The 24,382-nt window shown below is 45.0% G+C and overlaps 20 non-coding genes and 30 pseudogenes across 20 annotated transcripts; all 50 read right to left on the bottom strand.

The window, feature by feature from the left end:
- Positions 1–205: 205 nt before the first annotated feature.
- LOC136769184 (U5 spliceosomal RNA) lies at positions 206–320 on the bottom strand. Its single transcript, XR_010822142.1, has one exon. It is a non-coding gene; the product is annotated as a U5 spliceosomal RNA (small nuclear RNA).
- Positions 321–6,742: 6,422 nt separating this feature from the next.
- Positions 6,743–6,861, bottom strand: LOC136769450 (uncharacterized; annotated as a pseudogene).
- A 208-nt stretch (positions 6,862–7,069) lies between these two features.
- Positions 7,070–7,188, bottom strand: LOC136769396 (5S ribosomal RNA). The gene has a single exon (XR_010822265.1). It is a non-coding gene; the product is annotated as a 5S ribosomal RNA (ribosomal RNA).
- A 212-nt stretch (positions 7,189–7,400) lies between these two features.
- LOC136769600 (uncharacterized) lies at positions 7,401–7,519 on the bottom strand (annotated as a pseudogene).
- A 215-nt stretch (positions 7,520–7,734) lies between these two features.
- LOC136769403 (5S ribosomal RNA) lies at positions 7,735–7,853 on the bottom strand. Its single transcript, XR_010822266.1, has one exon. It is a non-coding gene; the product is annotated as a 5S ribosomal RNA (ribosomal RNA).
- A 224-nt stretch (positions 7,854–8,077) lies between these two features.
- On the bottom strand, positions 8,078–8,196 carry LOC136768894 (uncharacterized; annotated as a pseudogene).
- A 544-nt stretch (positions 8,197–8,740) lies between these two features.
- Positions 8,741–8,858, bottom strand: LOC136768914 (uncharacterized; annotated as a pseudogene).
- Positions 8,859–9,079: 221 nt separating this feature from the next.
- On the bottom strand, positions 9,080–9,198 carry LOC136769073 (5S ribosomal RNA). The gene has a single exon (XR_010822068.1). It is a non-coding gene; the product is annotated as a 5S ribosomal RNA (ribosomal RNA).
- A 208-nt stretch (positions 9,199–9,406) lies between these two features.
- LOC136769482 (uncharacterized) lies at positions 9,407–9,525 on the bottom strand (annotated as a pseudogene).
- A 208-nt stretch (positions 9,526–9,733) lies between these two features.
- Positions 9,734–9,852, bottom strand: LOC136769260 (5S ribosomal RNA). Its single transcript, XR_010822217.1, has one exon. It is a non-coding gene; the product is annotated as a 5S ribosomal RNA (ribosomal RNA).
- A 217-nt stretch (positions 9,853–10,069) lies between these two features.
- Positions 10,070–10,188, bottom strand: LOC136769348 (uncharacterized; annotated as a pseudogene).
- A 207-nt stretch (positions 10,189–10,395) lies between these two features.
- LOC136768939 (uncharacterized) lies at positions 10,396–10,514 on the bottom strand (annotated as a pseudogene).
- Positions 10,515–10,723: 209 nt separating this feature from the next.
- Positions 10,724–10,842, bottom strand: LOC136769220 (5S ribosomal RNA). Its single transcript, XR_010822178.1, has one exon. It is a non-coding gene; the product is annotated as a 5S ribosomal RNA (ribosomal RNA).
- A 224-nt stretch (positions 10,843–11,066) lies between these two features.
- Positions 11,067–11,185, bottom strand: LOC136768978 (uncharacterized; annotated as a pseudogene).
- A 208-nt stretch (positions 11,186–11,393) lies between these two features.
- Positions 11,394–11,512, bottom strand: LOC136769242 (5S ribosomal RNA). Its single transcript, XR_010822199.1, has one exon. It is a non-coding gene; the product is annotated as a 5S ribosomal RNA (ribosomal RNA).
- A 226-nt stretch (positions 11,513–11,738) lies between these two features.
- LOC136769211 (5S ribosomal RNA) lies at positions 11,739–11,857 on the bottom strand. The gene has a single exon (XR_010822169.1). It is a non-coding gene; the product is annotated as a 5S ribosomal RNA (ribosomal RNA).
- A 208-nt stretch (positions 11,858–12,065) lies between these two features.
- Positions 12,066–12,184, bottom strand: LOC136769385 (5S ribosomal RNA). The gene has a single exon (XR_010822264.1). It is a non-coding gene; the product is annotated as a 5S ribosomal RNA (ribosomal RNA).
- A 218-nt stretch (positions 12,185–12,402) lies between these two features.
- LOC136769361 (uncharacterized) lies at positions 12,403–12,521 on the bottom strand (annotated as a pseudogene).
- Positions 12,522–12,735: 214 nt separating this feature from the next.
- On the bottom strand, positions 12,736–12,854 carry LOC136769622 (uncharacterized; annotated as a pseudogene).
- A 208-nt stretch (positions 12,855–13,062) lies between these two features.
- LOC136769224 (5S ribosomal RNA) lies at positions 13,063–13,181 on the bottom strand. The gene has a single exon (XR_010822182.1). It is a non-coding gene; the product is annotated as a 5S ribosomal RNA (ribosomal RNA).
- A 224-nt stretch (positions 13,182–13,405) lies between these two features.
- Positions 13,406–13,524, bottom strand: LOC136768879 (uncharacterized; annotated as a pseudogene).
- A 208-nt stretch (positions 13,525–13,732) lies between these two features.
- Positions 13,733–13,851, bottom strand: LOC136769241 (5S ribosomal RNA). The gene has a single exon (XR_010822198.1). It is a non-coding gene; the product is annotated as a 5S ribosomal RNA (ribosomal RNA).
- A 226-nt stretch (positions 13,852–14,077) lies between these two features.
- On the bottom strand, positions 14,078–14,196 carry LOC136769210 (5S ribosomal RNA). Its single transcript, XR_010822168.1, has one exon. It is a non-coding gene; the product is annotated as a 5S ribosomal RNA (ribosomal RNA).
- Positions 14,197–14,404: 208 nt separating this feature from the next.
- LOC136769373 (5S ribosomal RNA) lies at positions 14,405–14,523 on the bottom strand. Its single transcript, XR_010822263.1, has one exon. It is a non-coding gene; the product is annotated as a 5S ribosomal RNA (ribosomal RNA).
- Positions 14,524–14,741: 218 nt separating this feature from the next.
- Positions 14,742–14,860, bottom strand: LOC136769360 (uncharacterized; annotated as a pseudogene).
- Positions 14,861–15,074: 214 nt separating this feature from the next.
- LOC136769621 (uncharacterized) lies at positions 15,075–15,193 on the bottom strand (annotated as a pseudogene).
- Positions 15,194–15,401: 208 nt separating this feature from the next.
- Positions 15,402–15,520, bottom strand: LOC136769222 (5S ribosomal RNA). Its single transcript, XR_010822180.1, has one exon. It is a non-coding gene; the product is annotated as a 5S ribosomal RNA (ribosomal RNA).
- A 224-nt stretch (positions 15,521–15,744) lies between these two features.
- Positions 15,745–15,863, bottom strand: LOC136768878 (uncharacterized; annotated as a pseudogene).
- A 210-nt stretch (positions 15,864–16,073) lies between these two features.
- LOC136769489 (5S ribosomal RNA) lies at positions 16,074–16,192 on the bottom strand. The gene has a single exon (XR_010822274.1). It is a non-coding gene; the product is annotated as a 5S ribosomal RNA (ribosomal RNA).
- A 224-nt stretch (positions 16,193–16,416) lies between these two features.
- On the bottom strand, positions 16,417–16,535 carry LOC136768971 (uncharacterized; annotated as a pseudogene).
- A 208-nt stretch (positions 16,536–16,743) lies between these two features.
- Positions 16,744–16,862, bottom strand: LOC136769362 (5S ribosomal RNA). Its single transcript, XR_010822262.1, has one exon. It is a non-coding gene; the product is annotated as a 5S ribosomal RNA (ribosomal RNA).
- A 226-nt stretch (positions 16,863–17,088) lies between these two features.
- LOC136769382 (uncharacterized) lies at positions 17,089–17,207 on the bottom strand (annotated as a pseudogene).
- A 224-nt stretch (positions 17,208–17,431) lies between these two features.
- Positions 17,432–17,550, bottom strand: LOC136769672 (uncharacterized; annotated as a pseudogene).
- A 209-nt stretch (positions 17,551–17,759) lies between these two features.
- On the bottom strand, positions 17,760–17,878 carry LOC136769584 (uncharacterized; annotated as a pseudogene).
- A 218-nt stretch (positions 17,879–18,096) lies between these two features.
- Positions 18,097–18,215, bottom strand: LOC136769257 (5S ribosomal RNA). Its single transcript, XR_010822214.1, has one exon. It is a non-coding gene; the product is annotated as a 5S ribosomal RNA (ribosomal RNA).
- Positions 18,216–18,425: 210 nt separating this feature from the next.
- Positions 18,426–18,544, bottom strand: LOC136768975 (uncharacterized; annotated as a pseudogene).
- Positions 18,545–18,756: 212 nt separating this feature from the next.
- Positions 18,757–18,875, bottom strand: LOC136769293 (5S ribosomal RNA). The gene has a single exon (XR_010822248.1). It is a non-coding gene; the product is annotated as a 5S ribosomal RNA (ribosomal RNA).
- Positions 18,876–19,090: 215 nt separating this feature from the next.
- Positions 19,091–19,209, bottom strand: LOC136769030 (uncharacterized; annotated as a pseudogene).
- Positions 19,210–19,433: 224 nt separating this feature from the next.
- On the bottom strand, positions 19,434–19,552 carry LOC136769435 (uncharacterized; annotated as a pseudogene).
- Positions 19,553–19,762: 210 nt separating this feature from the next.
- Positions 19,763–19,881, bottom strand: LOC136769031 (uncharacterized; annotated as a pseudogene).
- Positions 19,882–20,090: 209 nt separating this feature from the next.
- Positions 20,091–20,209, bottom strand: LOC136769679 (uncharacterized; annotated as a pseudogene).
- Positions 20,210–20,423: 214 nt separating this feature from the next.
- Positions 20,424–20,542, bottom strand: LOC136769641 (uncharacterized; annotated as a pseudogene).
- A 210-nt stretch (positions 20,543–20,752) lies between these two features.
- LOC136769511 (uncharacterized) lies at positions 20,753–20,871 on the bottom strand (annotated as a pseudogene).
- A 224-nt stretch (positions 20,872–21,095) lies between these two features.
- LOC136768973 (uncharacterized) lies at positions 21,096–21,214 on the bottom strand (annotated as a pseudogene).
- A 210-nt stretch (positions 21,215–21,424) lies between these two features.
- On the bottom strand, positions 21,425–21,543 carry LOC136769221 (5S ribosomal RNA). Its single transcript, XR_010822179.1, has one exon. It is a non-coding gene; the product is annotated as a 5S ribosomal RNA (ribosomal RNA).
- A 221-nt stretch (positions 21,544–21,764) lies between these two features.
- Positions 21,765–21,883, bottom strand: LOC136769072 (uncharacterized; annotated as a pseudogene).
- A 216-nt stretch (positions 21,884–22,099) lies between these two features.
- LOC136769267 (5S ribosomal RNA) lies at positions 22,100–22,218 on the bottom strand. Its single transcript, XR_010822224.1, has one exon. It is a non-coding gene; the product is annotated as a 5S ribosomal RNA (ribosomal RNA).
- A 215-nt stretch (positions 22,219–22,433) lies between these two features.
- On the bottom strand, positions 22,434–22,552 carry LOC136769615 (uncharacterized; annotated as a pseudogene).
- A 218-nt stretch (positions 22,553–22,770) lies between these two features.
- On the bottom strand, positions 22,771–22,888 carry LOC136769530 (uncharacterized; annotated as a pseudogene).
- Positions 22,889–23,106: 218 nt separating this feature from the next.
- LOC136768965 (uncharacterized) lies at positions 23,107–23,225 on the bottom strand (annotated as a pseudogene).
- Between the last annotated feature and the right edge of the window lie 1,157 nt (positions 23,226–24,382).

Raw genomic sequence — 24,382 nt, 5'->3', positions numbered from 1 at the left:
CCTATGACATCACAGAGCACGTACATTCCGTTGCTTGCCGTCTGTCAACCACTCAGTCACTGCCAGCCAGACTGGCTGGCTGACTGGATGGTGGGGCTGCTTGCTGCTGCTGCGTACCTTAGCAAGCTTATTTGCTTGACCGGCCTTCCTCCTCCGCCCACATGCCCACCTATGTCCGATCTGCTGTTCACCTGGATCACAGCTCCGCCCCAACAAGGCAGAGCCTCCCAAGAATGGTACAAACTCACCCACGATCCCCTCCACGGAAAGCTATAGCAAAAGGCAAAAGCATTATACGTAATGAAGAGGAACCCGAGTCCAAGACGCATCCGACCAGCCATACATATTTGTGTGTATTAAAGATCACATTTTATTACATTTAGATTTTCTGTACTTTATTACATATTTTTGTGATTTTTAAATGTATTGTTTCTTTTCCTTATATATGTATGTATGTATGTATGTATGTGTGTGTGTGTCTGTGTGAAAGTGAGTGTGTGTGTGTCTGTCTCTGTGTTTGTGTGTCTGTCTCTGTGTGAAAGTGAGTGTGTGTGCGTGTGTCTGTCTGTGAAAGTGTGTGTGTGTGTGTGTGGGTGTGACAGTGTGTATGAGTGTCTGTCTGTCATGTAACTCGCACATCTGTGAGGGCACCATTTTTGCAGAAAGAGATGTACACATTTTGGAGCAACATATGCTGCCATCCAGACATCGTCTTTTCCAGGGACATCCCTGCATTTTTCAGCAGGATAACGCCAAACCACATTCTGCCCAGATTACAAGCGCATGGTTGCGTAGGCAGAGAGTGCGGGTGCTAGCATGGCCTGCCTGCAGTCCTGACCTGTCTCCGAATTGAGAATGTGTGGCGCACTATGAAGTGCAAATTAAGACAACGAAGGCCCTGTGCAGTTGCGCAGCTGAGGAAATGCATAATGGATGAATGGGGGGAAATCCCACTTGCTAAACTTAACCAAGTGGTGTCTTCAGTGCCCAAGTGCTTAATAAGTGTTATTAAAAGAAAAGGTGATGTTACATAGTGGTAAACAGTCGACTGTCCCAACTTTCTTGGTTTCTTTTCACTGCTAATGAGATGCTGTAGAGTGAGTTAGTTATATTGCTTTCAGGAGCTCTAATCGTATTGATGAGTTCATGCAGCATTTGTAATTGAATTTCAAAAAGAAATCCTTGCTGTCTGGCCTGTGTGTATGAGATGTACTCTGTCAATCTTTGGCTAACAACTGAAACATTGGTAGAACAGAAATGGCAACATAAAAAAGAAAAGTACATTTTAAAAGAGCACATTAAATAGGATGAATATACAGTTTTTTACAATCACTTTGTCACTAATTTCAGAACCTTGATGTCATTTTTCAAAACTCTAGACACAAAACTCAAAACGGTCATCACTTGTAACACAGGCTGTCCAATGTTCAAAACATTGCATTGTGCATTCATATCTTTAAAGAAACCTTGCACTTGCAGACTTGTTGGTTCAAATAATTCATTTATCATGAAATACCATAGTAACATTTATTTAGATCACCCACACAGAAGATACCGATAGTTTCACTGTGTAGTTGTTCGTACAATCATTAAATATTGTAGTACAAAATATGTGATACATGTTTCATTATGGTACTACACATAAATACATCACTGTAAAAGGACTAGTAGAGAGAATACTACAGACACAGTGGAATCATTGAACAAAATCTGAAATGTATTGATGCAATACAATCAAATCACACCATAGGTTTCTTTGAAGCCATGCAACAATAATTAGCTACAAAAAAGAACAAAACTACAGTAAAATGTCAACTGCAGTGTTCCTCAACTGGCTTAGTGTAAAACAAAGGATTGATTACTGTACTTCTGAATTTCCATCAGCCCTGTGTTCAGGTTCAGGTTCTCACAACCATTTTTCACAAGAGGCATCTTGAAACTGAACATACCTGAACATACTCAGTCATCAGCTGCTTCACTCTGTCTGCATTTCTTTCAAAAGGCACACTATACTCTGTGCTACACATTGGTATGCAGTATACAGTCATTTGACAATTGAGAGTAGCCTAATGTTTAGTGCATGCTGAAGACTTGCCGCTTCTCAGTACGGAAATTTCTGATGATTGAGGCTACAGTTGATCCTGAGTTGATTCTGAGGTTTGATTGAATCATTGTAGCTGCCTCAGTCATGGTCATGCCATGATTTACAACATGCTCTACAACTATTTCTCGGATTTCACTGGACACTATTTGCTGTTGCTGCCGCTGTCTGGTCCGTGGCCTTGTCCTCTACCACGTTCCCCCAACACCTCTCAAATGAGGCCCATGGCTGCCTCTCTGGTGAGGCCTAAGCCCTCCTCTATGACGAGGCCCACGACCACCTCTCAGAAGGGGTGCATGTCCCCTTCCATTCCTTTGACCACCACGTCTTCCTCCTCCCACTGCTTGACCTCTATTGTGACCTGGATGACTTGCCGGCTCCATGTTATCACTGTGTTGCTGGGGTGGATAGCACTCATTTCACTCGATACTCGTACCACAATGTGAAATCAATCATCAATAACCAGTTGGCAGTATTGGAAAAGCAATTACAAGGGCCTGCATACATACAGTAATGTCAAATCTGATGTGGAAGAACAATCATCTTCAACCAGGTTGGAGCGTTAGTTGCAATGCCTTTAATACACGCAGCGTGGAGAGGAACAGTGACTCAAGTAGATCCCAAAGTCGCTCTGCCTTCATTTTAACAGTCAGAGCTTTTATACACAAAAATCAAAGAGCTGGTTATAATCAGAAAGTCATTACTATGTTATCTTAAAAGTTAGCTAAGCAGAATTCATATCATTATAGGACAGAGTTCATAGATCAACACATGGATTAGGGAGCAGGCACTTCAATCATACTGTTTGACATTGTCTCCAAGATTCTCATCGTAAATAACAAACAGAAATCAAACTACCTTCTGGCCTGACCTTCTAGCTTGACCTTATCTTTCTTAAGTATACAAGAGAGAAAAACAGGTATTAGAGAAAAAATTTCTAACTTTCCTTCCACACTGCAAACATGGTGTGGAAAAGTGCTACATGATGATGAATGATGATGAAATATTACATCCATAGATAATGTAGTCCAACTGGTTCATGCTCCTCGTTTATTGATGTCAATGGATCTCATTATCCTGAAACTTTCATGATCGAAACATGGAATATTGTTTGTCAGTTTCCATAAAATTATGCATTAAGAGTAATGCAACAGTCACTTATCATTTTGAGCAGCTGTATCAATTGATAGTTAGATCTTTGTAATGAAATGAATAGACAGTGATCTCAGATGTAATGTGTGAATTGCATTTTGAAATGGTAATACTTTGATGTTAAGTTGTGTCATTTTAGTTCAATGAACAAATGATCTGAGGTTGATGTGTATTGTATCCAAGCAATTGTAAAAAAGTGTTAGAGTTTTGAAAAATGTGCATTTTGATCATCGGGTGTGAGTTTAGTGTCTAGAGTTTTGAAAAATGACATCAAGATTCTGAAATGAGTGCCAAAGTGATTGTAAAAAAGTGTAATATCAGGGGACAGTGGCTATTAGTGATCTGGCCTTCCGTGGCCTCTGTATTAATGTAACAGGTCACATTGTATGTGTACACTGATACTTGATAGTATAATATAGTACAAGTAAAAAACATACATAGGTATCATAGAAGTATTTTGCAGAAATGATTATGGATAGTTATCAAAATGGAGAGGAAATGCTAAATCCAGTCTCCCCAGGCTGAGCTTCTATTGCTGCACCTGCTGGCCCCACTATATGGATAGAGCCACACCAAGTACAAGAGTCTCCCCATTGCTATTTATATCTCCCTATCCAGTCTTCTTTACGTGTCAGGGTGGGGTGCCTATTCCCCTGCATGCTTTGAAACCTATAGCACCTGGGACGCACACTTGGGATCCGGTTCCTCTGCCCCTCACATACACATGAGGAATCCTAGGTGCTCAACACGTCATACTGTCTCTTTCATCTCATGTGTAAACTATGGACAAATACATGACTAAACGTGTTTAGTTGCTTTTCCCAGAATGCTTTGCGCCACAATATGCAAATAACGGGGACTATGATTGGCTCCCTGACATTACCCACACTGCGACTGATGCTACCCATTTCACTACCCAACAAAGACCCATAATATGCGTGTGTCTGTCTGTCTGTCTGTCAAAGTATGTGTGTGTGTGTCTGTGTGTGTCTGTGTCTGTCTGTCTGTGTGTGAAAGTGTGTGTGTGTCTGTCTGTCTGTCTGTCATGTAACTTGCACATCTGTGAGGGCACCACTAATGCAGAAAGAGATGTACACATATTGTTTATTTTCCATATATATGTATGTATGTATGTATGCATGTCCAATTGCTTTGACAATACAAATGAATTGAATTGAGAGGGAGAGAGAGAGAGTAAGAGAGAGAGAGAGAGACAGACAGACAGAGACACACACACACACACACACACACACACACAGAGAGCCAGCCAGCCAGCTCAGCGATGACATGACGAGCCTCTCTCAGCTTACTGCTATGACATCACAGAGCACGTACATTCCGTTTAACAAATCGTTAAACAAAAAAGGTTATAAACACATTGACTACAATACCGGTTAGTAAGACGAAGGTGAGTCTCTCGTTAGTATTATTAGTCAGACATTAAATAACTACGCAGGTTAGTATTTATGTCAGGTAACTTCTCGTTATATATATATCAGTCTCATTTACGTTTAGGTGCCTAGAAAGATCCTATTTGTTACCACAATTTCCCTTAACTGATTATTATTCAATGATTAAGGATAGGCAGGGCCACCAATAATCTAATGTCTATTAACTTGTGTCAATTTCAGACTAAACAGTTAAACAGGAATGAGAAGATATTTCTCGGCGTTGACAGATTTTATTTCTAAAATTATCAACAAAACAGTTTAATGCAACTCACATTTATATTTAAGAAAACTAAATGATATTACACATTCTAGAGTTATGAATCACAGATTAACATTTCTAATTGATTTCTCAAATGTCATGAATCACAAACTCCAAACTGTTAAACTTATGTGAACTTCGTCGCAGAGAGGCCTCTCTGGCTTCGGGCTCAGATAACAGCACACGGCACGAGGTCCGTGTGGTTTGGAACAAAGGCAGTCCGGTTCGGCTTTGTGCAAGAACTTCCACTCAGTCGATGCACCTGGAAGTTGGGGTTTCGCGAATGTAGAGTCTTTTCCAAACAGATTTTCCATTGGTTTGAAGGCTCCAAGGTTGTGCACAAAATCTTCTTTGTAAGCATGGTTCCACCGTAGTTACTTGAAGACGAAGTCTTTGAGGAAAGCAGGGCCCTGTTTGTTCCAAGGGTCAAGTTTCTTAAAACTCAAATAGCTATTTAAGTGACTGACACTTTCGTATTCAGTCGACTTAGTCAATTGTCCAGCTGTAAAACTCCACTGATCAGGTGGGTCTGTGAAGTTATTTATTTAATAAAGTCCTTTAAAAGAATTCTTCGTACGGCTCAATCTCCTTCTCCCAGTTTAACTCTTCTGTTGCCGGCAAAGACTTGGTTGGTTTCTGATTCCGGTTCTGGCAACAGAGCTACAGGTTGAGCTGTGGCAGCGAGTTTCTGGTTCAGGTGAGAGAGAGAGAGAGAGAAAGACTGTCCGCTGTTCCTTATAGTCTGTCAGATCAGTAGGTGATTGGTCCCTGAGTTCTTGAGATTGGATTTCGGTTTCAGCCCCCAGTGTCCTATTGGAGGGAGGCTTTATTTATGACTGATGTCAATCCATGCCATCTTTTGGAAATGCCGGTTGGCCTGGGTTCGTAGCTCTATGTCGGGATTTCGGCTCTCATCCACTTCAAAGAGTTTTTATCACCTACAGGCCCCTTTCTCCAGACATCTCATAGCAGAATTCCAAACTATTTGGCCTCTTCTCGGTGCCATCCTCCCCAAAACTGTCACTTTGATGCAAACCAGTTCCAAGCTGATGAGCTAAGGAAATCTGATAACTTTGGGGGGGGAGAGGTCTTCTTTAGATCAGTGCTTCAGCTCAGAGCCCAAATGCTCTTATCCAAATACACCCAACATAAAGCTACATATGTATGTATGTATGTATATATGTGTAGAAGGAAAATTAGAAATTATTTTCTTACACCTGTTTTTCTCTCTTGTATACTTAAGAAAGATACGGTCAAGCTAGAAGGTCAGCCCAGAAGATAGTTTGATTTCTGTTTGTTATTTATGATGAGAACCTTGGAGACATTGTCAAACGGTATGACCTATGAACTCTGTTCTATAATGATATATGTTCTGCTTAGTTAGCCTTTAAGATAACATAGTAATGACTTTCTAGCATGTATGGATGTATGTATGTATGTATATATATATATATATATATATATGTATGTATGTATGTCCAATTGCTTTGACAATACAAATGAATTGAATTGAGAGGAAGAGAGAGAGAGAGAGAGAGAGAGAAAGAGAGAGAGAGAGACAGACAGACAGACAGCTCAGCGATGACATCACGAGCCTCTCTCAGCTGACTGCTATGACATCACAGAGCACGTACATTCCGTTGCTTGTCGTCTGTCAACCACTCAGTCACTGCTAGCCAGACTGTCCCTAAGACAAAGTGTACAATACTTCAATTATATCTCCTCCAGACAGATAAAGAGTATTAAGAGCTACGATGAAGTTACCAAGGAGACGTAAAAAGCTTGCATCACCTGGTATTTCCTGGAGGTCACCCATCCAAGTACTAACCAGGCCCTGGCCCGTTTAGTTTCCAAGGTCTGACGAGATCGGGAACGTTCAGGACGGTGTGGCCGCAAGCCGAGATGCCTGGCTGCATGATGTCTCTTAAAGGCTGGCGGGTATTGACGGAACTGCCAGCAGAAAAAAAAGAAAAATAAAGGGAAATATACCAGTGCAGCAAAGGGTGTTGAAAGTAGCCGGGTACGTGTACAATTCTTCAATTATATCTCCTGGAGACAGAAAGAGAGTATTAAGAGCTACGATTAAGTTACCCAGGAGACGTAAAAAGCTTGCAGCACCTGGTATTTCTAGGAGGTCTCCCATCCAAGTACTGACCAGGCCCTGCCCCGTTTAGCTTCCGAGATCTGACGAGATCGGGCGCGTTCAGGATGGTGTGGCCGCAAGCCGAAAGGCCTGGCTGCATGATGTCTCTTAAAGGTTGGCGGGTATTGACGGAACTTCCAGCAAAACAAAAAAAAAGAAAAATGGATGGAAAAATATCAGTGCAGCAAAGGGTGTTGAAAGTAGCCGGGTACGTGTACAATTCTTCAATTATATCTCCTCCAGACAGAAAGAGAGTATTAAGAGCTACGATAAAGTTACCCAGGAGACGTAAAAAGCTTGCAGCACCTGGTATTTCTAGGAGGTCTCCCATCCAAGTACTAACCAGGCCCTGCCCCGTTTAGCTTCCGGGATCTGATGAGATCGGTCGCGCTCTGGACGGTGTGGTCGCAAGCAAGAGGCCTGGCTGCATGATGTCTCTTAAAGGCTGGAGGGTATTGACGGAACTTCCAGCAAAATAAAAAAGAAAAAAGAAGAATGGAGGGAAAAATATCAGTGCAGCAAAGGATGTTGAAAGTAGCCGGGTACGTGTACAATTCTTCAATTATATCTCCTCCAGACAGAAAGAGAGTATTAAGAGCTACGATGAAATTACCCAAGTGATGTAAAAAGCTTGCAGCACCTGGTATTTCCAGGAGGTCTCCCATCCAAGTACTGACCAGGCCCTGCCCCGTTTAGCTTCCGAGATCTGACGAGATCGGGCGCGTTCAGGATGGTGTGGCCGCAAGCCGAAAGGCCTGGCTGCATGATGTCTCTTAAAGGTTGGCGGGTATTGACGGAACTTCCAGCAAAAAAAAAAAAGAAAAAAACAAAAAAGAAAAATGGATGGAAAAATATCAGTGCAGCAAAGGGTGTTGACAGTAGCTGGATACGTGTTCAATACTTCAATTATATCTCCTCCAGACAGAGAGAGAGTATTAAGAGCTACGATAAAGTTACCCAGGAGACGAAAAAGCTTGCAGCACTAGGTATTTCCAGGAGGTCTCACTTTCATGTACTGACCAGGTCCTACCCCGTTTAGCTTCCGAGATCTGACGAGATCGGGCGTGTTCAGGATGGTGTGGCCGCAAGCCGAGATGCCTGGCTGCATGATGTCTCTTAAAGGCGGGCGGGTATTGACGGAACTGCCAGCAAAAAAAAAAAAGAAAAATAGAGGGAAATATACCAGTGCAGCAAAGGGTGTTGAAAGTAGCCGGGTACGTGTACAATTCTTCAATTATATCTCCTGCAGACTGAAAGAGAGTATTAAGAGCTACGATAAAGTTACCCAGGAGACGTAAAAGCTTGCAGCACCTGGTATTTCCAGGAGGTCTCACATTCAAGTACTGACAAGGTCCTGCCCCGTTTAGCTTCCGAGATCTGACGATATCATGCGCATTCAGGACGGTGTGGCCGAAAGCCGAGAGGCCCGGCTGCATGATGTCTCTTTAAGGCTGGCGGGTATTGACGGAACTTCCAGCCAAAAAAAAAAGAAAAAAGAAAAATGGAGGGAAAAATATCAGTGCAGCAAAGGGTTTTGAAAGTAGCCGGGTACGTGTACAATTCTTCAATTATATCTCCTGGAGACAGAAAGAGAGTATTAAGAGCTACGATGAAGTTACCCAGGAGACGTAAAAAGCTTGCACCACCTGGTATTTCTAGGAGGTCACCCATCCAAGTACTGACCAGGCCCTGCCTCGTTAGCTTCCTAGATCTGATGAGATCGGGCGCGTTCAGGACGGTGTGGCCGCAAGCCAAGAGACCTGGCTGCATGATGTCTCTTAAAGGCTGGCGGGTATTGACGGAACTTCCAGCAAAAAATAAAAAATAAATAAATAGAAAAATGAAGGGAAAAATATCAGTGCAGGACAGGGTGTTGAAAGTAGCCGGGTACATGTACAATTCTTCAATTATATCTCCTGGAGACAGAAAGAGAGTATTAAGAGCTACGATGAAGTTACCCAGGAGACGTAAAAAGCTTGCAGCACCTGGTTTTTCTAGGAGGTCTCCCATCCAAGTACTGACCAGGCCCTGCCCCGTTTAGCTTCCGAGATCTGACGAGATCGGGCGCATTCAGGACGGTGTGGCCACAAGCCGAAAGACCTGGCTGGATGATGTCTCTTAAAGGTTGGCGGGTATTGACGGAACTTCCAGCAAAAAAAAAAAAAAAAATGGATGGAAAAATATCAGTGCAGCAAAGGGTGTTGACAGTAGCTGGGTACGTGTACAATACTTCAATTAAATCTCCTCCAGACAGATAGAGAGTATTAAGAGCTACGATAAAGTTACCCAGGAGACGTAAAAGCTTGCAGCACCAGGTATTTCCAGGAGGTCTCACATTCATGTACTGACCAGGTCCTGCCCCGTTTAGCTTCCGAGATCTGACGAGATCGGGCGCGTTCAGGATGGTGTGGCCGCAAGCCGAGATGCCTGGCTGCATGATGTCTCTTAAAGGCTGGCGGGTATTGACGGAACTGCCAGCAGAAAAAAAAGAAAAATAAAGGGAAATATACCAGTGCAGCAAAGGGTGTTGAAAGTAGCCGGGTACGTGTACAATTCTTCAATTATATCTCCTGGAGACAGAAAGAGAGTATTAAGAGCTACGATGAAGTTACCCAGGAGACGTAAAAAGCTTGCACCACCTGGTATTTCTAGGAGGTCTCCCATCCAAGTACTGACCAGGCCCTGCCCCGTTTAGCTTCCGAGATCTGACGAGATCGGGCGCGTTCAGGATGGTGTGGCCGCAAGCCGAGATATCTGGCTGCATGATGTCTCTTAAAGGCTAGCGGGTATTGACGGAATTTCCAGCAAAAAAAAAAAAAAAAAAAAAAAAATGGAGGGAAAAATATCAGTGCAGCAAAGGGTGTTGACAGTAGCCGGGTACGTGTACAATTCTTCAATTATATCTCCTGGAGACAGAAAGAGAGTATTAAGAGCTACGATGAAGTTACCCAGGAGACGTAAAAAGCTTACAGCACCTGGTATTTCTAGGAGGTCTCCCATCCAAGTACTGACCAGGCCCTGCCCCGTTTAGCTTCCGAGATCTGACGAGATCGGGCGCATTCAGGACGGTGTGGCCACAAGTCAAAAGGCCTGGCTGCATGATGTCTCTTAAAGGTTGGCGGGTATTGACGGAACTGCCAGCAGAAAAAAAAGAAAAATAAAGGGAAATATACCAGTGCAGCAAAGGGTGTTGACAGTAGCTGGATACGTGTACAATACTTCAATTATATCTCCTCCAGACAGAGAGAGAGTATTAAGAGCTACGATAAAGTTACCCAGGAGACGAAAAAGCTTGCAGCACTAGGTATTTCCAGGAGGTCTCACTTTCATGTACTGACCAGGTCCAACCCCGTTTAGCTTCCAAGATCTGACGAGATCGGGCGCGTTCAGGATGGTGTGGCCGCAAGCCGAGATGCCTGGCTGCATGATGTCTCTTAAAGGCTGGCGGGTATTGACGGAACTGCCAGCAAAAAAAAAAAGAAAAATAGAGGGAAATATACCAGTGCAGCAAAGGGTGTTGAAAGTAGCCGGGTACGTGTACAATTCTTCAATTATATCTCCTGGAGACAGAAAGAGAGTATTAAGAGCTACGATGAAGTTACCCAGGAGACGTAAAAAGCTTGCAGCACCTGGTATTTCTAGGAGGTATCCCATCCAAGTACTGACCAGGCCCTGCCCCGTTTAGCTTCCGAGATCTGACGAGATCGGGCGCATTCAGGATGGTGTGGCCACAAGCCGAAAGGCCTGGCTGCATGATGTCTCTTAAAGGTTGGCGGGTATTGACGGAACTTCCAGCAAAAAAAAAAAAGAAAAAAAGTAAAAAGAAAAATGGATGGAAAAATATCAGTGCAGCAAAGGGTGTTGACAGTAGCTGGATACGTGTACAATACTTCAATTATATCTCCTCCAGACAGAGAGAGAGTAATAAGAGCTACGATAAAGTTACCCAGGAGACGTAAAAGCTTGCAGCACTAGGTTTTTCCAGGAGGTCTCACTTTCATGTACTGACCAGGTCCTGCCGCGTTTAGCTTCCGAGATCTGACGAGATCGGGCGCGTTCAGGATGGTGTGGCCGCAAGCCGAGATGCCTGGCTGCATGATGTCTCTTAAAGGCTGGCGGGTATTGACGGAACTGCCAGCAAAAAAAAAAGAAAAATAGAGGGAAATATACCAGTGCAGCAAAGGGTGTTGAAAGTAGCCGGGTACGTGTACAATTCTTCAATTATATCTCCTGGAGACAGAAAGAGAGTATTAAGAGCTACGATGAAGTTACCCAGGAGACGTAAAAAGCTTGCAGCACCTGGTATTTCTAGGAGGTCTCCCATCCAAGTACTGACCAGGCCCTGCCCCGTTTAGCGTCCGAGATCTGACGAGATCGGGCGCATTCAGGACGGTGTGGCCACAAGCCGAAAGGCCTGGCTGCATGATGTCTCTTAAAGGTTGGCGGGTATTGACGGAACTTCCAGCAAAAAAAAAAAATAAAAAAAAGAAAAAAGAAAAATGGATGGAAAAATATCAGTGCAGCAAAGGGTGTTGACAGTAGCCGGGTACGTGTACAATTCTTCAATTATATCTCCTGGAGACAGAAAGAGAGTATTAAGAGCTACGATGAAGTTACCCAGGAGTCGTAAAAAGCTTGCAGCACCTGGTATTTCTAGGAGATCTCCCATCCAAGTACTGACCAGGCCCTGCCCCGTTTAGCTTCCGAGATCTGACGAGATCGGGCGCGTTCAGGATGGTGTGGCCGCAAGCCGAGATGCCTGGCTGCATGATGTCTCTTAAAGGCTGGCGGGTATTGACGGAACTGCCAGCAGAAAAAAAAGAAAAATAAAGGGAAATATACCAGTGCAGCAAAGGGTGTTGAAAGTAGCCGGGTACGTGTACAATTCTTCAATTATATCTCCTGGAGACAGAAAGAGAGTATTAAGAGCTACGATGAAGTTACCCAGGAGACGTAAAAAGCTTGCAGCACCTGGTATTTCTAGGAGGTCTCCCATCCAAGTACTGACCAGGCCCTGCCCCGTTTAGCTTCCGAGATCTGACGAGATCGGGCGCGTTCAGGATGGTGTGGCCGCAAGCCATGATGTCTGGCTGCATGATGTCTCTTAAAGGCTAGCGGGTATTGACGGAATTTCCAGCAAAAAAAAAAAAAAAAAAAAGAAAAATGGAGGGAAAAATATCAGTGCAGGAAAAGGTGTTGAAAGTAGCCGGGTACGTGTACAATTCTTCAATTATATCTCCTGGAGACAGAAAGAGAGTATTAAGAGCTACGATGAAGTTACCCAGGAGACGTAAAAAGCTTACAGCACCTGGTATTTCTAGGAGGTCTCCCATCCAAGTACTGACCAGGCCCTGCCCCGTTTAGCTTCCGAGATCTGACGAGATCGGGCGCATTCAGGACGGTTTGGCCACAAGTCAAAAGGCCTGGCTGCATGATGTCTCTTAAAGGTTGGCGGGTATTGACGGAACTTCCAGCAAAAAAAAAAAAAAAAAGAAAAATGGATGGAAAAATATCAGTGCAGCAAAGGGTGTTGACAGTAGCTGGGTACGTGTACAATACTTCAATTATATCTCCTCCAGACAGATAGAGAGTATTAAGAGCTACGATAAAGTTACCCAGGAGACGTAAAAGCTTGCAGCACCAGGTATTTCCAGGAGGTCTCACATTCATGTACTGACCAGGTCCTGCCTCGTTTAGCTTCCGAGATCTGACGAGATCGGGCGTGTTCAGGATGGTGTGGCCGCAAGCCGAGATGCCTGGCTGCATGATGTCTCTTAAAGGCTGGCGGGTATTGACGGAACTGCCAGCAGAAAAAAAAGAAAAATAAAGGGAAATATACCAGTGCAGCAAAGGGTGTTGAAAGTAGCCGGGTACGTGTACAATTCTTCAATTATATCTCCTGGAGACAGAAAGAGAGTATTAAGAGCTACGATGAAGTTACCCAGGAGACGTAAAAATCTTGCAGCACCTGGTATTTCTAGGAGGTCTCCCATCCAAGTACTGACCAGGCCCTGCCCCGTTTAGCTTCCGAGATCTGACGAGATCGGGCGCGTTCAGGATGGTGTGGCCGCAAGCCGAAAGGCCTGGCTGCATGATGTCTCTTAAAGGTTGGCGGGTATTGACGGAACTTCCAGCAAAAAAAAAAAAGAAAAAAACAAAAAAGAAAAATGGATGGAAAAATATCAGTGCAGCAAAGGGTGTTGACAGTAGCTGGATACGTGTACAATACTTCAATTATATCTCCTCCAGACAGAGAGAGAGTATTAAGAGCTACGATAAAGTTACCCAGGAGACGAAAAAGCTTGCAGCACTAGGTATTTCCAGGAGGTCTCACTTTCATGTACTGACCAGGTCCTACCCCGTTTAGCTTCCGAGATCTGACGAGATCGGGCGCGTTCAGGATGGTGTGGCCGCAAGCCGAGATGCCTGGCTGCATGATGTCTCTTAAAGGCTGGCGGGTATTGACGGAACTGCCAGCAAAAAAAAAAGAAAAATAGAGGGAAATATACCAGTGCAGCAAAGGGTGTTGAAAGTAGCCGGGTACGTGTACAATTCTTCAATTATATCTCCTGGAGACAGAAAGAGAGTATTAAGAGCTACGATGAAGTTACCCAGGAGACGTAAAAAGCTTGCAGCACCTGGTATTTCTAGGAGGTCTCCCATCCAAGTACTGACCAGGCCCTGCCCCGTTTAGCGTCCGAGATCTGACGAGATCGGGCGCATTCAGGACGGTGTGGCCACAAGCCGAAAGGCCTGGCTGCATGATGTCTCTTAAAGGTTGGCGGGTATTGACGGAACTTCCAGCAAAAAAAAAAAATAAAAAAAAGAAAAAAGAAAAATGGATGGAAAAATATCAGTGCAGCAAAGGGTGTTGACAGTAGCCGGGTACGTGTACAATTCTTCAATTATATCTCCTGGAGACAGAAAGAGAGTATTAAGAGCTACGATGAAGTTACCCAGGAGTCGTAAAAAGCTTGCAGCACCTGGTATTTCTAGGAGATCTCCCATCCAAGTACTGACCAGGCCCTGCCCCGTTTAGCTTCCGAGATCTGACGAGATCGGGCGCGTTCAGGATGGTGTGGCCGCAAGCCGAGATGCCTGGCTGCATGATGTCTCTTAAAGGCTGGCGGGTATTGACGGAACTGCCAGCAGAAAAAAAAGAAAAATAAAGGGAAATATACCAGTGCAGCAAAGGGTGTTGAAAGTAGCCGGGTACGTGTACAATTCTTCAATTATATCTCCTGGAGACAGAAAGAGAGTATTAAGAGCTACGATGAAGTTACCCAGGAGACGTAAAAAGCTTGCAGCACCTGGTATTTCTAGGAGGTCTCCCATCCAAGTACTGACCAGGCCCTGCCCCGTTTAGCTTCCGAGATCTGACGAGATCGGGCGCGTTCAGGATGGTGTGGCCGCAAGCCATGATGTCTGGCTGCATGATGTCTCTTAAAGGCTAGCGGGTATTGACGGAATTTCCAGCAAAAAAAAAAAAAAAAAAAAGAAAAATGGAGGGAAAAATATCAGTGCAGGAAAAGGTGTTGAAAGTAGCCGGGTACGTGTACAATTCTTCAATTATATCTCCTGGAGACAGAAAGAGAGTATTAAGAGCTACGATGAAGTTACCCAGGAGACGTAAAAAGCTTACAGCACCTGGTATTTCTAGGAGGTCTCCCATCCAAGTACTGACCAGGCCCTGCCCCGTTTAGCTTCCGAGATCTGACGAGATCGGGCGCATTCAGGACGGTTTGGCCACAAGTCAAAAGGCCTGGCTGCATGATGTCTCTTAAAGGTTGGCGGGTATTGACGGAACTTCCAGCAAAAAAAAAAAAAAAAAGAAAAATGGATGGAAAAATATCAGTGCAGCAAAGGGTGTTGACAGTAGCTGGGTACGTGTACAATACTTCAATTATATCTCCTCCAGACAGATAGAGAGTATTAAGAGCTACGATAAAGTTACCCAGGAGACGTAAAAGCTTGCAGCACCAGGTATTTCCAGGAGGTCTCACATTCATGTACTGACCAGGTCCTGCCTCGTTTAGCTTCCGAGATCTGACGAGATCGGGCGTGTTCAGGATGGTGTGGCCGCAAGCCGAGATGCCTGGCTGCATGATGTCTCTTAAAGGCTGGCGGGTATTGACGGAACTGCCAGCAGAAAAAAAAGAAAAATAAAGGGAAATATACCAGTGCAGCAAAGGGTGTTGAAAGTAGCCGGGTACGTGTACAATTCTTCAATTATATCTCCTGGAGACAGAAAGAGAGTATTAAGAGCTACGATGAAGTTACCCAGGAGACGTAAAAATCTTGCAGCACCTGGTATTTCTAGGAGGTCTCCCATCCAAGTACTGACCAGGCCCTGCCCCGTTTAGCTTCCGAGATCTGACGAGATCGGGCGCGTTCAGGATGGTGTGGCCGCAAGCCGAAAGGCCTGGCTGCATGATGTCTCTTAAAGGTTGGCGGGTATTGACGGAACTTCCAGCAAAAAAAAAAAAGAAAAAAACAAAAAAGAAAAATGGATGGAAAAATATCAGTGCAGCAAAGGGTGTTGACAGTAGCTGGATACGTGTACAATACTTCAATTATATCTCCTCCAGACAGAGAGAGAGTATTAAGAGCTACGATAAAGTTACCCAGGAGACGAAAAAGCTTGCAGCACTAGGTATTTCCAGGAGGTCTCACTTTCATGTACTGACCAGGTCCTACCCCGTTTAGCTTCCGAGATCTGACGAGATCGGGCGCGTTCAGGATGGTGTGGCCGCAAGCCGAGATGCCTGGCTGCATGATGTCTCTTAAAGGCTGGCGGGTATTGACGGAACTGCCAGCAAAAAAAAAAAAGAAAAATAGAGGGAAATATACCAGTGCAGCAAAGGGTGTTGAATGTAGCCGGGTACGTGTACAATTCTTCAATTATATCTCCTGGAGACAGAAAGAGAGTATTAAGAGCTACGATGAAGTTACCCAGGAGTCGTAAAAAGCTTGCAGCACCTGGTATTTCTAGGAGGTCTCCCATCCAAGTACTGACCAGGCCCTGCCCCGTTTAGCTTCCGAGATCTGACGAGATCGGGCGCATTCAGGATGGTGTGGCCACAAGCCGAAAGGCCTGGCTGCATGATGTCTCTTAAAGGTTGGCGGGTATTGACGGAACTTCCAGCAAAAAAAAAAAAGAAAAAAAGAAAAAAGAAAAATGGATGGAAAAATATCAGTGCAGCAAAGGGTGTTGACAGTAGCTGGATACGTGTACAATACTTCAATTATATCTCCTCCAGACAGAGAGAGAGTAATAAGAGCTACGATAAAGTTACCCAGGAGACGTAAAAGCTTGCAGCACTAGGTATTTCCAGGAGGTCTCACTTTCATGTACTGACCAGGTCCTGCCGCGTTTAGCTTCCGAGATCTGACGAGATCGGGCGCGTTCAGGATGGTGTGGCCGCAAGCCGAGATGCCTGGCTGCATGATGTCTCTTAAAGGCTGGCGGGTATTGACGGAACTGCCAGCAAAAAAAAAAGAAAAATAGAGGGAAATATACCAGTGCAGCAAAGGGTGTTGAAAGTAGCCGGGTACGTGTACAATTCTTCAATTATATCTCCTGGAGACAGAAAGAGAGTATTAAGAGCTACGATGAAGTTACCCAGGAGACGTAAAAAGCTTGCAGCACCTGGTATTTCTAGGAGGTCTCCCATCCAAGTACTGACCAGGCCCTGCCCCGTTTAGCTTCCGAGATCTGACGAGATCGGGCGCGTTCAGGATGGTGTGGCCGCAAGCCATGATGTCTGGCTGCATGATGTCTCTTAAAGGTTGGCGGGTATTGACGGAACTTCCAGCAAAAAATAAAAATAAAAAAAAGAAAAAAGAAAAATGGATGGAAAAATATCAGTGCAGCAAAGGGTGTTGACAGTAGCCGGGTACGTGTACAATTCTTCAATTATATCTCCTGGAGACAGAAAGAGAGTATTAAGAGCTACGATGAAGTTACCCAGGAGTCATAAAAAGCTTGCAGCACCTGGTATTTCTAGGAGGTCTCCCATCCAAGTACTGACGAGGCCCTGCCCCGTTTAGCTTCCGAGATCTGACGAGATCGGGCGCGTTCAGGATGGTGTGGCCACAAGCCGAAAGGCCTGGCTGCATGATGTCTCTTAAAGGTTGGCGGGTATTGACGGAACTTCCAGCAAAAAAAAAAAAGAAAAAAAGAAAAAAGAAAAATGGATGGAAAAATATCAGTGCAGCAAAGGGTGTTGACAATAGCTGGATACGTGTACAATACTTCAATTATATCTCCTCCAGACAGAGAGAGAGTATTAAGAGCTACGATAAAGTTACCCAGGAGACGTAAAAGCTTGCAGCACTAGGTATTTCCAGGAGGTCTCACATTTAAGTACTGACCAGGTCCTGCCCCGTTTAGCTTCCGAGATCTGACAAGATCGGGCGCGTTCAGGACGGTGTGGCCGCAAGCCGAGATGTCTGGCTGCATGATGTCTCTTAAAGGCTGGCGGGTATTGACGGAACTGCCAGCAAAAAAAAAAAAGAAAAAAGAGGGAAAAATACCAGTGCAGCAAAGGGTGTTGAAAGTAGCCGGGTACGTGTACAATTCTTCAATTATATCTTCTCCAGACAGAAAGAGAGTATTAAGAGCTACGATGAAGTTCCCCAGGAGACGTAAAAAGCTGGCAGCACCTGGTATTTCCTGGAGGTCACCCATCCAAGTACTGACCAGGCCCTGCCCCATTTAGATTCCGAGATCTGACAAGATCGGGCGCGTTCAGGATGGTGTGGCCGCAAGCCGAGATGTCTGGCTGCATGATGTCTCTTAAAGGCTGGCGGGTATTGACGGAATTTCCAGCAAGAAAAAAAAAAAAAAAAAGAAAAATGGAGGGAAAAATATCAGTGCTGGAAAGGGTGTTGACAGTAGCCGGGTACGTGTACAATTCTTCAATTATATCTCCTGGAGACAGAAAGAGAGTATTAAGAGCTACGATGAAGTTACCCAGGAGACGTAAAAAGCTTGCAGCACCTGGTATTTCTAGGAGGTCTCCCATCCAAGTACTGACCAGGCCCTGCCCCGTTTAGCTTCCGAGATCTGACGAGATCGGGCGCATTCAGGATGGTGTGGCCGCAAGCCGAGATACCTGGCTGCATGATGTCTCTTAAAGGCTGGCGGGTATTGACGGAACTGCCAGCAAAAAAAAAAAAGAAAAATAGATGGAAAAATACCAGTGCAGCAAAGGGTGTTGAAAGTAGCCGGGTACGTGTACAATTCTTCAATTATATCTTCTCCAGACAGAAAGAGAGTATTAAGAGCTACGATGAAGTTCCCCAGGAGACGTAAAAAGCTGGCAGCACCTGGTATTTCCTGGAGGTCTCACATTTAAGTACTGACCAGGTCCTGCCCCGTTTAGCTTCTGAGATCTGACAAGATCGGGCGCGTTCAGGACGGTGTGGCCGCAAGCCGAGATGTCTGGCTGCATGATGTCTCTTAAAGGCTGGCGGGTATTGACGGAACTGCCAGCAAAAAAAAAAAAAAGAAAAATAGAGGGAAAAATACCAGTGCAGCAAAGGCTGTTGAAAGTAGCCGGGTACATGTACAATTCCTCAATTATAACACCTCCAGACAGATAGAGAGTATTAAGAGCTACGATGAAGTTTCCCAGGAGACGTTAAAAGCTTGCAGCACCAGGTATTTCCTGGAGGTCTCCCATCCAAGTACTGACCAGGCCCTGCCCCGTTTAGCTTCCGAGATCTGACGAGATCGGGCGCATTCAGGACGGTGTGGCCGCAAGCCGAGAGGCCTGGCTGCATTATGTCTCTTAAAGGTTGGCGGGTATTGACGGAACTTCCAGCAAAAAAAAAAAAAAAAAAGAAAAATGGATGGAAAAATATCAGTGCAGCAAAGGGTGTTGACAGTAGCTGGGTACGTGTACAATACTTCAATTATATCTCCTCCAGACAGATAGAGAGTATTAAGAGCTACGATAAAGTTACCCAGGAGACGTAAAAGCTTGCAGCACCAGGTATTTCCAGGAGGTCTCACATTCATGTACCGACCAGGTCCTGCCCCGTTTAGCTTCCAAGATCTGACGAGATCGGTCGAGTTCAGGATGGTGTGGCCACAAGCCGAGACGCCTGGCTGCATGATGTCTCTTAAAGGTTGGCGGGTATTGACAGAACTTCAAGCAAAAAAAAAAAAAAAAAAAAAAAAAAAAAAAATGGATGGAAAAATATCAGTGCAGCAAAGGGTGTTGACAGTAGCTGGGTACGTGTACAATACTTCAATTATATCTCCTCCGGACAGATAGAGAGTATTAAGAGCTACGATGAAGTTACCCAGGACATGTAAAAAGCTTGCAGTACCTGGTATTTCTAGGAGGTCTCCCATCCAAGTACTGACCAGGCCCTGCCCCGTTTAGCTTCCGAGATCTGACGAGATGGGGCGCGTTCAGGATGGTGTGGCCGCAAGCCGAGACACCTGGCTGCATGATGTCTCTTAAAGGCTGGCGGGTGTTGACGGAACTGCCAGCAAAAAAAAAAAAGAAAAATAGAGGGAAAAATACCAGTGCAGCAAAGGGTGTTGAAAGTAGCCGGGTACGTGTACAATTCTTCAATTATATCTTCTCCAGACAGAAAGAGAGTATTAAGAGCTACGATGAAGTTCCCCAGGAGACGTAAAAAGCTGGCAGCACCTGGTATTTCCAGGAGGTCTCACATTTAAGTACTGACCAGGTCCTGCCCCCTTTAGCTTCCGAGATCTGACAAGATCGGGCGCGTTCAGGACGGTGTGGCCGTAAGCCGAGATGTCTGGCTGCATGATGTCTCTTAAAGGCTGGCGGGTATTGACGGAACTGCCAGCAAAAAAAAAAAAGAAAAATAGAGGGAAATATACCAGTGCAGCAAAGGGTGTTGAAAGTAGCCGGGTACGTGTACAATTCTTCAATTATATCTCCTGGAGAGAGACAGAGAGTATTAAGAGCTACGATAAAGTTACCCAGGAGACGTAAAAGCTTGCAGCACCAGGTATTTCCAGGAGGTCTCACATTCATGTACCGACCAGGTCCTGCCCCGTTTAGCTTCCAAGATCTGACGAGATCGGGCGCGTTCAGGATGGTGTGGCCGCAAGCCGAGACGCCTGGCTGCATGATGTCTCTTAAAGGTTGGCGGGTATTGACAGAACTTCAAGCAAAAAAAAAAAAAAAAAAAAAATGGATGGAAAAATATCAGTGCAGCAAAGGGTGTTGACAGTAGCCGGGTACGTGTACAATTCTTCAATTATATCTTCTCCAGACAGAAAGAGAGTATTAAGAGCTACGATGAAGTTCCCCAGGAGACGTAAAAAGCTGGCAGCACCTGGTATTTCCAGGAGGTCTCACATTTAAGTACTGACCAGGTCCTGCCCCGTTTAGCTTCCGAGATCTGACAAGATCGGGCGCGTTCAGGACGGTGTGGCCGCAAGCCGAGATGTCTGGCTGCATGATGTCTCTTAAAGGCTGGCGGGTATTGACGGAACTGCCAGCAAAAAAAAAAAAGAAAAATAGAGGGAAATATACCAGTGCAGCAAAGGGTGTTGAAAGTAGACGGGTACGTGTACAATTCTTCAATTATATCTCCTGGAGACAGAAAGAGAGAATTAAGAGCTACGATGAAGTTACCCAGGAGACGTAAAAGGCTTGCAGCACCTGGTATTTCTAGGAGGTCTCCCATCCAAGTACTGACCAGGTCCTGCACCGTTTAGCTTCCGAGATCTGACGAGATCGGGCGCATTCAGGACGGTGTGTCCACAAGCCAAAAGCCCTGGCTGCATGATGTCTCTTAAAGGTTGGCGGGTATTGACGGAACTTCCAGCAAAAAAATAAAATAAAAAAAGAAAAAAGAAAAATGGATGGAAAAATATCAGTGCAGCAAAGGGTGTTGACAGTAGCTGGATACGTGTACAATACTTCAATTATATCTCCTCCAGACAGAGAGAGAGTATTAAGAGCTACGATAAAGTTACCCAGGAGACGTAAAAGCTTGCAGCACTAGGTATTTCCAGGAGGTCACACATTCATGTACTGACCAGGTCCTGCCCCGTTTAGCTTCCGAGATATGACGAGATCGGGCGCGTTCAGGATGGTGTGGCTGCAAGCCGAGATGCCTGGCTGCATGATGTCTCTTAAAGGCTGGCGGGTATTGACGGAACTGCCAGCAAAAAAAAAAAAGAAAAATAGAGGGAAATATACCAGTGCAGCAAAGGGTGTTGAAAGTAGCCTGGTACGTGTACAATTCTTCAATTATATCTCCTGGAGACAGAAAGAGAGTATTAAGAGCTACGATGAAGTTACCCAGGAGACGTAAAAAGCTTGCAGCACCTGGTATTTCTAGGAGGTCTCCCATCCAAGTACTGACCAGGCCCTGCCCCGTTTAGCTTCCAAGATCTGACGAGATCGGGCGCATTCAGGACGGTGTGGCCGCAAGCCAAGAGGCCGGGCTGCATGATGTCTCTTAAAGGCTGGCGGGTATTGACGGAACTTCCAGCAAAAAATAAAAAATAAATAAATAGAAAAATGGAGGGAAAAATATCAGTGCAGAACAGGGTGTTGAAAGTAGCCGGGTACATGTACAATTCTTCAATTATATCTCCTCCAGACTGAATGAGAGTATTAAGAGCTACGCTGAAGTTACCCAGGAGATGTAAAAAGCTTTCAGCACCTGGTATTTCCAGGAGGTCACCCATCCAATTACTGACCAGACCCTGCCCAGTTTTTCTTCCGAGATCTGACGAGATCTTGCGTCTTCAGGACGGTGTGGCCTCAAGCCAAGAGGCCTGGCTGCATGATGTCTCTTAAAGGCTGGAGGGTATTGATGGAACTTCCAGCAAGAAACAATAGAAAAAAGAAAAATGGAGGGAAAAATATCAGTGCAGCAAAGCGTGTTGAAGGTAGCCGGGTAGGTGTACAATTCTTCAATTATATCTCCTCCAGACAGATAGAGAGTATTAAGAGCTACGATGAAGTTACCCAGGAGACGTAAAAAGCTTGCAGCACCTGGTATTTCTAGGAGGTCTCCCATCCAAGTACTGACCAGGCCCTGCCCCGTTTAACTTCTGAGATCTGACGAGATCGGGCGCATTCAGGACGGTTTGGCCACAAGCCGAAAGGCCTGGCTGCATGATGTCTCTTAAAGGTTGGCGGGTATTGACGGAACTTCCAGCAAAAAAAAAAAAAAAAAAGAAAAATGGATGGAAAAATATCAGTGCAGCAAATGGTGTTGACAGTAGCTGGGTACGTGTACAATACTTCAATTATATCTCCTCCAGACAGATAGAGAGTATTAAGAGCTACGATAAAGTTACCCAGGAGACGTAAAAGCTTGCAGCACCAGGTATTTCCAGGAGGTCTCACATTCATGTACTGACCAGGTCCTGCCACGTTTAGCTTCCGAGATCTGACGAGATCGGGCGCGTTCAGGATGGTGTGGCCGCAAGCCGAGATGCCTGGCTGCATGATGTCTCTTAAAGGCTGGCGGGTATTGACGGAATTTCCAGCAAAAAAAAAAAAAAAAAAATAGAAAAATGGAGGGAAAAATATCAGTGCAGGAAAGGGTGTTGAAAGTAGCCGGGTACGTGTACAATTCTTCAATTATATCTCCTGCAGACTGAAAGAGAGTATTAAGAGCTACGATAAAGTTACCCAGGAGACGTAAAAGCTTGCAGCACCTGGTATTTCCAGGAGGTCTCACATTCAAGTACTGACCAGGTCCTGCCCCGTTAGCTTCCGAGATCTGATGAGATCGGGCGCGTTCAGGACGGTGTGGCCGCAAGCCAAGAGGCCTGGCTGCATGATGTCTCTTAAAGGCTGGCGGGTATTGACAATACTTTCAGCAAAAAAAAAAAAAAAAAAAATGGAAAATGGAGGGAAAAATATCAGTGCAGCAAAGGGTGTTGAAAGTAGCCGGGTACGTGTAGAATTCTTCAATAATATCTCCTCCAGACTGAAAGAGAGTATTTAGAGCTACGATAAAGTTACCCAGGAGACGAAATAACTTGCAGCACCTGATATCTCCAGGAGGTCACCCATCCAAGTACTGACGAGCCCTTGCCCCGTTTAGCTTCCGAGATCTGATGAGATTGGGCGCGTTCAGGACGGTGTGGCCGCAAGCCAAGAGGCCTGGCTGCATGATGTCTCTTAAAGGCTGACGGCTATTGACGGAACTTCCAGCAAAAAAAAAATGGATAAAGAAAAATGGAGGGAAAAATATCAGTGCAGCAATGGGTGTTGAAAGTAGCCGGGTACGTGTACAATTCTTCAATTATATCTTCTCCAGACAGAAAGAGAGTATTAAGAGCTACGATGAACTCACCTAAAGGATTATTAGGAACACCATACTAATACTGTGTTTGACCCCCTTTCGCCTTCAGAACTGCTTTAATTCTACGTGGCATTGCTTCAACAAGGTGCTGAAAGCATTCTTTAGAAATGTTGGCCCATATTGATAGGATAGCATCTTGCAGTTGATGGAGATTTGTGGGATGCACATCCAGGGCACGAAGCTCCCGTTCCACCACATCCCAAAGATGCTCTATTGGGTTGAGATCTGGTGACTGTGGGGGCCAGTTTAGTACAGTGAACTCATTGTCATGTTCATGAAACCAATTTGAAATGATTCGACCTTTGTGACATGGTGCATTATCCTGCTGGAAGTAGCCATCAGAGGATGGGTACATGGTGGTCAAAAAGGGATGGACATGGTCAGAAACAATGCTCAGGTAGGCCGTAGCATTTAAACAATGCCCAATTGGTACTAAGGGGCCTAAAGTGTGCCAAGAAGACATCCCCCACACCATTACACCACCACCACCAGCCTGCACAGTGGTAACAAGACATGATGGATCCATGTTCTCATTCTGTTTACGCCAAATTCTGACTCTACCATCTGAATGTCTCACCTCTTTTTCCTATTTGTAGTGGAGATGAGTGGTACCCGGTGGGGTCTTCTGCTGTTGTAGCCCATCCGCCTCAAGGTTGTACGTGTTGTGGCTTCACAAATGCTTTGCTGCATACCTCGTTTGTAACGAGTGGTTATTTCAGTCAAAGTTGCTCTTCTATCAGCTTGAATCAGTCGGCCCATTCTCCTCTGACCTCTAGCATCAACAAGGCATTTTCGCCCACAGGACTGCCGCATACTGGATGTTTTTCCCTTTTCACACCATTCTTTGTAAACCCTAGAAATGGTTGTGCGTGAAAATCCCAGTAACTGAGCAGATTGTGAAATACTCAGACCGGCCCGTCTGGCACCAACAACCATGCCACGCTCAA

Source organism: Amia ocellicauda, chromosome 14, assembly GCF_036373705.1.
Source record: "Amia ocellicauda isolate fAmiCal2 chromosome 14, fAmiCal2.hap1, whole genome shotgun sequence".
Classification (NCBI taxonomy): domain Eukaryota; kingdom Metazoa; phylum Chordata; class Actinopteri; order Amiiformes; family Amiidae; genus Amia; species Amia ocellicauda.
The sequence above is the reverse complement of the archived record's forward strand: the minus strand, read 5'-3'. Positions and strand labels throughout refer to the sequence as shown.